This window comes from Leuciscus leuciscus (assembly GCF_965113295.1).
Source record: "Leuciscus leuciscus genome assembly, chromosome: 1".
NCBI lineage: Eukaryota > Metazoa > Chordata > Actinopteri > Cypriniformes > Leuciscidae > Leuciscus > Leuciscus leuciscus.
In genome coordinates, this window is record NC_138725.1 from 10,683,682 (window position 1) to 10,691,258 (window position 7,577).

At 35.2% G+C, this 7,577-nt stretch overlaps 1 long non-coding RNA gene across 1 annotated transcript; it reads left to right on the forward strand.

Annotated features, from left to right (window-relative positions):
• The first annotated feature begins 4,198 nt into the window (after positions 1-4,198).
• LOC309505482 lies at positions 4,199-5,378 on the forward strand. The gene is made up of 3 exons (XR_014208457.1): positions 4,199-4,296; positions 4,770-4,826; positions 5,321-5,378. It is a non-coding gene; the product is annotated as an uncharacterized lncRNA (long non-coding RNA).
• The last annotated feature ends 2,199 nt before the right edge of the window (positions 5,379-7,577 follow it).

The window sequence follows — 7,577 nt, forward strand, 5'->3', positions numbered from 1 at the left end:
TGTTGTTGAATTGTGTATTTATTTATTGTGATGGTTACTTTTATTCATTATTTTATTCATGTTTCTTATTATTGTCAGTAAATAAACAATTATTTAATTAATGTATGCATGAATTCATTGCTTGCCTTAAAATGTAGATGTTCACTGCATTTATCTAGTGTGTATTCATGTCAAATGACAAAATGCTGTCATATGACAAAATAAATTACATTCTGCTTGTTTTACTATATTATTTTCAGTATATATATATATATATATATATATATATATATATAAAATATAATTAAGTATTGGCCAGCATTTATCATCATTATTGTGTGTAAGTGTTGGGGTGGGCTAGCTATGCAATTCATTATGGGGTAATCTTAATTTTAAGGAGTGATACTTACATTTTTCCAGTATAAAATCAACAGTTTTCTCCAAAGGCGAGATCTTCGAGTATTGCAGAACTTATAGTTACATACAAGATCAGATAAAGATACCATGGTTGTATCTTTAACAATGAACAATCATGACAAAATATCATGGGTTTGCGTATCATACTATGAGATTATTTACACAGGAAAAAAAGCACAACAACGAGGTTAAATATCTTTGAATAATTCATCATAAAAAAAATATTTATTGTATTTTATTTATAAGCCTGAGGGATGAAATGAAGCCACTTTTGCTTGTGGGTAAAACACTGGTGCATGGCAAAGGAGATCTTTTGCGGCCTTAATAGCATTATCACACTCAATGCTCCACTTAAATCTCTAGGTAGTACTGAGAAGATCAGTAAGAGCTGACACAACAGTGGAGAAATTACAACAGAATTCCCGGAAGTACCCACTTATACCTAAAAATCAGTGTACCACCTAATCGGTGTACCAATCGGGGTCATAATCTCTGAACCTCTCCTCGATTTTTGTACTACCATCTGGTAAAGTTTCAAGTCTCCAGCACTCACGGTTTGGGCTGCACGATGCGTTTTACGGCAGAAGAAAAATAATAATAAAAATCCTTACATTTACAATAGGTTTTCAGCACTTCGTGCTTGAACCCCTAATAAAAATCAGTACAATTACAATAGGGTTTCAGCACTTCGTGCTTGAACCCCTAAATATATATAGACAGCTAGATTAATACATAGATAGATACATATATAAATACATAGATATAATCTATATATGTATATAATCTATCTAGATACATATCTAGATACATATGTAGATACATAGATAGATTATAGATACATATCTAGATACATAGATAGATTCATATAGACAGATACATAGATAGAAAGATAAAACGGAGGCTCCACAGAAGAGATGCCGTACATCTGCGGTGTGGGAGCATTTCCGTTTAGAAACCCCAAATAAAGTGAGATGTGTGTATTGTGATCGGCAGCTAGCCTACTGCAACAATACATCATCCATGATGCGCCATTTGAGGAGCACTCATCCTGCCATTTTGCAGGGTGCAGGATGGCATTCCCCCTGTACCTGCTACTGCCACTGCTGGGCCATCTAAGCAAGGTATGCATTTGAAATATAATTATAACTGAAATATAATTACAAACTTTTGGGACACTGTTTAGAAAGTCCATAGCCCTATGCCCTACAACCTAATGTCCCAATCTGCCAATCATGTTAAAAATAGCTTCAATGTGAATATAATATAATATAATATTGTGTGAATATACATTTTATAGGTCTACATATTAGTACCATTCATTTTGGTTTTCCTATTTGTTGTAGTTCTACATTCCATTATTTTTTTCTCTGCACACTGAGCATAAACTTAAAGCACTACTGATCCACTAACTTACTGGAAAGAGAGAGCAGTAATCTTTCCTCATTTGTATGTCCTAGCTAAAAAATATCTTTGCATGCCAGCAACAAGTGTCCTTTGTGAGAGGATTTTTTCAAAGGCTGGATAAATTATCTGTAAAAAAAGAAGTAGGCTAAGTCCTTCCACAGCAGAGAAATTCATATTTTTGAATAAAAATCTCTAAAAAAAGTGAGACATTGTGGCTTGATTTCTTTTATTAATATTCATTTTGCAGGACCAAAATAACATTATGCACAGTGAGGAGCCTATAGGTTACAAGCTTCACATATTAGAAAAATACAATAATAAAAAACAACACATTTTTTTAATGGCTCGTCAAGGTTGTTTCAGATCAACACCTGCAAGTGACCACTAGGTGTCACCGTTGAGACGGGTGTCGGATTGTTTCGAAGCCTCGAAACAATATGGACCATTTGGTTCAACTGTTTCATTGCTTCACGAAGCCTTGATCTGCCCATCACTAACAAAAAGGTGTCTAACTCAGTTTTAACCATAACTTACCTATACATAAGTCACATAATTCAATCACAAATAAAATACGTCTCAGGACGTAACACAATGCTCTCACACATATTTTGCTATTTGAACTGCATTTATTTGTTGATGATATACATGGAGAAATGGACAGTTTCACACCGTGCTGTTGATGTTTCTTAAAGGGATAGTTCACTCTGAAAAACGAAAAGAAAAATGTATTAATATACTCACCAAGTCATGATGAATGCGACAGACTCAAACATTGTACAAGACAAAGACATGAGGAGGAATGGTTTATCATTTACTGGTGTTGCTGTCGGTCACTGATTGATTTCTGATTAATCAAGAAACTTTTTTTGTTGTTGTACGTCGTGTTCATATAGGCTCTTGTCTGTAAATAGTTTTCCTCCTATAGAGTCTATTATAAAGAAAAAGCTTAACGTCAATGCAGTGAGATGGTGATATTAAAACTCAGTAGCCTATACACTTTATTGAACATGCAATGCGCTGTTGCACGTTAAGCGTTTTATAATGGTTTTATGTGGGTGTTGTCAATAATCTGATTGAATCTGTTTGCCTCTACAAAGTATGCTTTATTAATAAGGTAGGTCTATATTGAGTACTAAATTTGGTGTGTCAATATCACTTTCTAAAGCCATCATATTTCATATTTCATACAAGAACAGCCTTTTTCCACCTTAGAAACATTGCTAAGCTACGTAACATGCTATCAGTTTCTGATGCAGAAAAGTTAGTTCATGCATTCATGACCTCGAGACTAGATTACTGTAATGCTTTATTAGCCGGTTGTCCTGCATCCTCAATAAACAAGCTACGGTTAGTCCAAAATGCCGCTGCTAGAGTTCTTACTAGATCAAGAAAATATGATCATATAACACCAATTCTATCATCTCTACACTGGTTACCTATTAAGTTCCGTATCAATTACAAAGTATCACTAATGACCTATAAAGCCCTAAATGGTTTAGCTCTTGTGTATTTAACGGATCTTCTATCGCCCTACAATCCATCGCGCTCTTTAAGATCACTAAATTCTAGGCTTCTGGTCATTCCTACACTGTAAAAACTAAAGGAGCCTCAAATATCCTGTCGGATACTCAAGGAACTTCAAAATGTAATTTAAGTGCCTCAAAGCTCTTTCTCCTATAGTAGGGTTACTGGAGGAGCATTGACAATTTTTGAGGTTCTTGCTGGAACTTATGGGATCCTTTAAGCACTTTGTATTTAGTTCAGAGGTTCTGGAGTCACCTTTTCATTACCATGAGACCTCGAAGTGCTTTGGGGGAAAATAGAGGAACTTGAATGCGATAAAAGGGTTATTGGAAGATCTTTTAACATTTAAGTGGTTCCTGGAAGATCTCTTATGTTAAAGCCAGCATCTGGAGGAACCCAATGGTTCTGTGAGGCCAAAATGAGAATATTGTTATCCTATTATTATTATTATAGGCTACTTAAGTTTGATTCAGTATAGCCTACATACCCAGGTGAAAAAAGACGTACTATTAAAAATGTACTTGAGTGTGTTTTTAGTAGGCCTACAATACAAATATACTTGAATGCATTTTTAATACATTTAACAGTAGCCTACGTCTTTTTCACCTGGGTAGCTTACATTTATTTAGTAGCCTATCTATAGGCCTATTTTGTTGATTAATTTAAACCTTAAACAACAACACTAAATTATAATAATATTAAGAAGAAGAATTCATTAATTATTATTGAATAAATAATAGTAATAAAATAATCATTTTTACCTACTTCTTCATACATTATTATTTGAAGAAGAAGAACTAGGAGGAGAAAAGTTTTATTCTGTCACGAAACTGCTGCTATTGCTCTACTGTCGTCGCTTCAGTGATGCTCGCGCTGCTCGCGCGCAACAAAGCTCAGCTGATCGACGTCATCGGGTAACGGCTCCGTCCTCTCATCAAAGCTTCCGCCGTTTGATCGGCTCTCCGTTACAAGGTTTGTAAACTCGCCAAATAAATATAAATACAGAGTCAACTCACTATATATTCAAACACACATATATATAAACTAAATTGATTATACATTACTACTTTTTTACAGTGTTTACCACTCGTTTATTGCACAGTATCTGGTATGCTAACTACGTTGATCTAACGTAAGCTAATGAACAAATGGAAATTATTGACTTATTGTCTTAGATTGATTTAGTCATTCAATTCAACATATTCTGTAAAACTGTGTCTTCAAATTGCTGAGATAGCCTAACTAATGTAGCTGATTCCTGCTGTCTCATTGGCGTTTGTTATGAATAACAAAAGCAGGTTAATATAGTTTGGTCTGTTTTTGTTTAGCCTATCTTTACTTACAGGTGCCCTCATTCTCTCAAATACCATTTTAAAGCCATTTAGGCCTACTGGTCAATAAATATTATGTTGTGAATAATCAGCTTTGTTCTTTTGTTTCCCCAGAACAACCAGTACATTTCTAAAATAATCTGAACATTTCAGAGGCAACATTGAATTACAGTAAGTTACTTATACACCACATGCAAGTACTTTATTACTATGAACTTTCTCTGTGTGAAATTGTATTGTTTGACTGTGTACTTTTTTAATCAGTTATTCTCTGAAAATCTTCCCTCATGCTCTCAAATCTCATTCATGTTACTCAGAAAAATAATATCACAGGTTTGGAGCTAATAATGCTATGCATTTTTTATAGGCTATACCTTAATCATATGCATTTGAATATAAGACATTTGAACCCTGAATTATAACTTAAAGTTTAGTCTTTTTCGACAAAAAAAAGGAAAAAGCTATTATATGACTTCAGAAGACTTACAACACAACCCATAACACATGAATTGTGAACTCATTGACTATTTTTAGGATCTTTTCTGGGACATTTTTGGAGCTTAACCATTTTTTACATAAATTGTTGCATTGAATTGAACTAGACAAGTGTACATAAGAATAGTTTGAATGAATTACAAAAAAATGTATGCTTGTGTTTCATGCAGTGATATTGAATGGTGACGGGTTGCATTATGCCTGAGATCTGCTTTTGGGTTCCACAGAGACAGAAAGTCAAACAGGTTTGGAACGTCACAAGGCTGAGGAAATTATTTAATAACTTTAATAACCTTACTAACAGAAAATTTTGTACTTTGCAGGGATCTCGGTAAGCTGAAATACAAGTTTGATCAAGAATAAAAATCCTCCTGTAGACCTGAAAATCACTGAAGTGCCTGGACCATCCACCAGAAAAGAGGAAAAGCAAACAGAAAATGAAGCTGATGCACCTTTTCACTTTTCTAACTTAAGTACCTCACGTGTCCCTTCTGAAGATTTTATAATTGATTGCATTTTATGTTGCAGCGAGTAAAGGTGCATCACATTTGTGAATTTCGTGAAATTACACAGGCAAAAAGACAAAATTGCGATCGTGTGGATTCTTATTGAAATGACTGAATTCACCAGTGAACATTCACAGAACAACAGATCATTTTACTGCACCTTAACTCTGTTAAAATGGAAAATGTTTTCTGCTTGTTGTGACATAAGGAATACTGTTTCCGGGTCGAAGCCTATAGCTGAATAACTAACCATCTGAGATTTCGGAATAGAGATAAAGGTTAGGATCCTAATTTTCAGGAATATTACAGCACAATGAGTGTATATTAGCACTGTTTGTTGTTTGTTTTTGGCATCTGATAGAGCTTTTGGACATGGAAACAGTGACGTCAGACTTAACAAGCGGACTGAAACACGTGTTTTAAAATTAAGTGAAGATGGACATTTTTAATTAGTCAAAATTGTAATTTTTTACATTGATTTATTACATGGAACATGTGTTTTCCATGCATTTTGTTGAGATGTCTTTTCTTGTGTAGCCTATTGTATACACTTGGTTGATTATTCATGTTACTTATGTATTATACTATTTTTTTTGTGTGTGTGTATTCATTGATATTAATCTATTACTAGCTTTTTTTTTCAAGTGCATGGAAGTGTATGTATTAAAATGGATCTAAAATATGTAATAAACAATTCTTATTTTGTATTTGGTTCAGTTTGTTTATTATAATAGAAGTTAATGGTGGTAACCATAGTAACAACATGAAATTAATTTAATACAAATAAAATAAAATTGAAATTTGGTTCCTGGAGGCACCCACAGTGGTTCCACACAGTGCCTTATATAAGAGTTCCTCAGGAAACCTGTGTGGTTCCTCAGAGAACCGCCCCTTTTTAAAGGGTGCCTAGAGGATCTACAGACGGTTCCGCCGGTGTGGCAAAGTGAAGAACCCCAAAAGGTTCCTCCAGGCACCTTTTATTTTTACAGTGTAGGATATCTAAGTCCACTAAAGGAGGGAGGGCGTTTTCACATTTAGCTCCTAAACTCTGGAATGGCCTTCCTGATATTGTTCGAGGCTCAGACTCGCTGTCCCAGTTTAAAACTAGATTAAAGATGCATCTCTTTAGCCAAGCATTCACATAATGATTACCTTTTATACTACAGTTAAATCAGATTGAATGCATTAATATTATGAACAGCAGCTACGCTAATTATTTCCCATATGCTTTTCTGTCGTTATCTCGGGACGCTAGTCCCGAAGTTAATACAGATCGTCAGCTCCAGTTTGTATCCAGCCTCTCATGGAAACCTCAGATGCCCCAACACCCGTGCAGAGACGACTCTAAACCTGTGAAGAGACGACTCGACGCCCGTGAGGAGACGACCCCACGCCTGTGAAGAGACGACTCGACGCCCGTGAAGAGACGACTCGACGCCCGTGAAGAGACGACTCGACGCCTGTGAAGAGACGACTCGACGCTGGCGATATGTTATGCCCTAAATTAATACATGATTAACTAACTGTATTTTTCTATGTACATTTCTGAAATGCACTTTCTGTAAAGCTGCTTTGAAACAATATGTATTGTGAAAAGCGCTATACAAATAAATGAATTGAATTGAATTAAGCGTCTTAAATGGGGAAGAATGCTCGATAGCTAGTGCTAACTAGTGGTAGCAGGTTTTCTCAGACAGCTGTGTGTGTGTGTGTGTGTGTGTGTATCGTTCAAGGCTAAACCAGCTAATTCTACATTGCCAATTGGTAACACAATTGACATCACCCCAACCCACAATAAGGGTGATTCACGGGTTCTCTACTGTATCAAAGGATTTCGGTGGGTCAATAACCAAGAAGACACTCAAGTACCCAAAACTCATTAGATAACAATTTTATGTGTTTATACAATCATAATATTAAA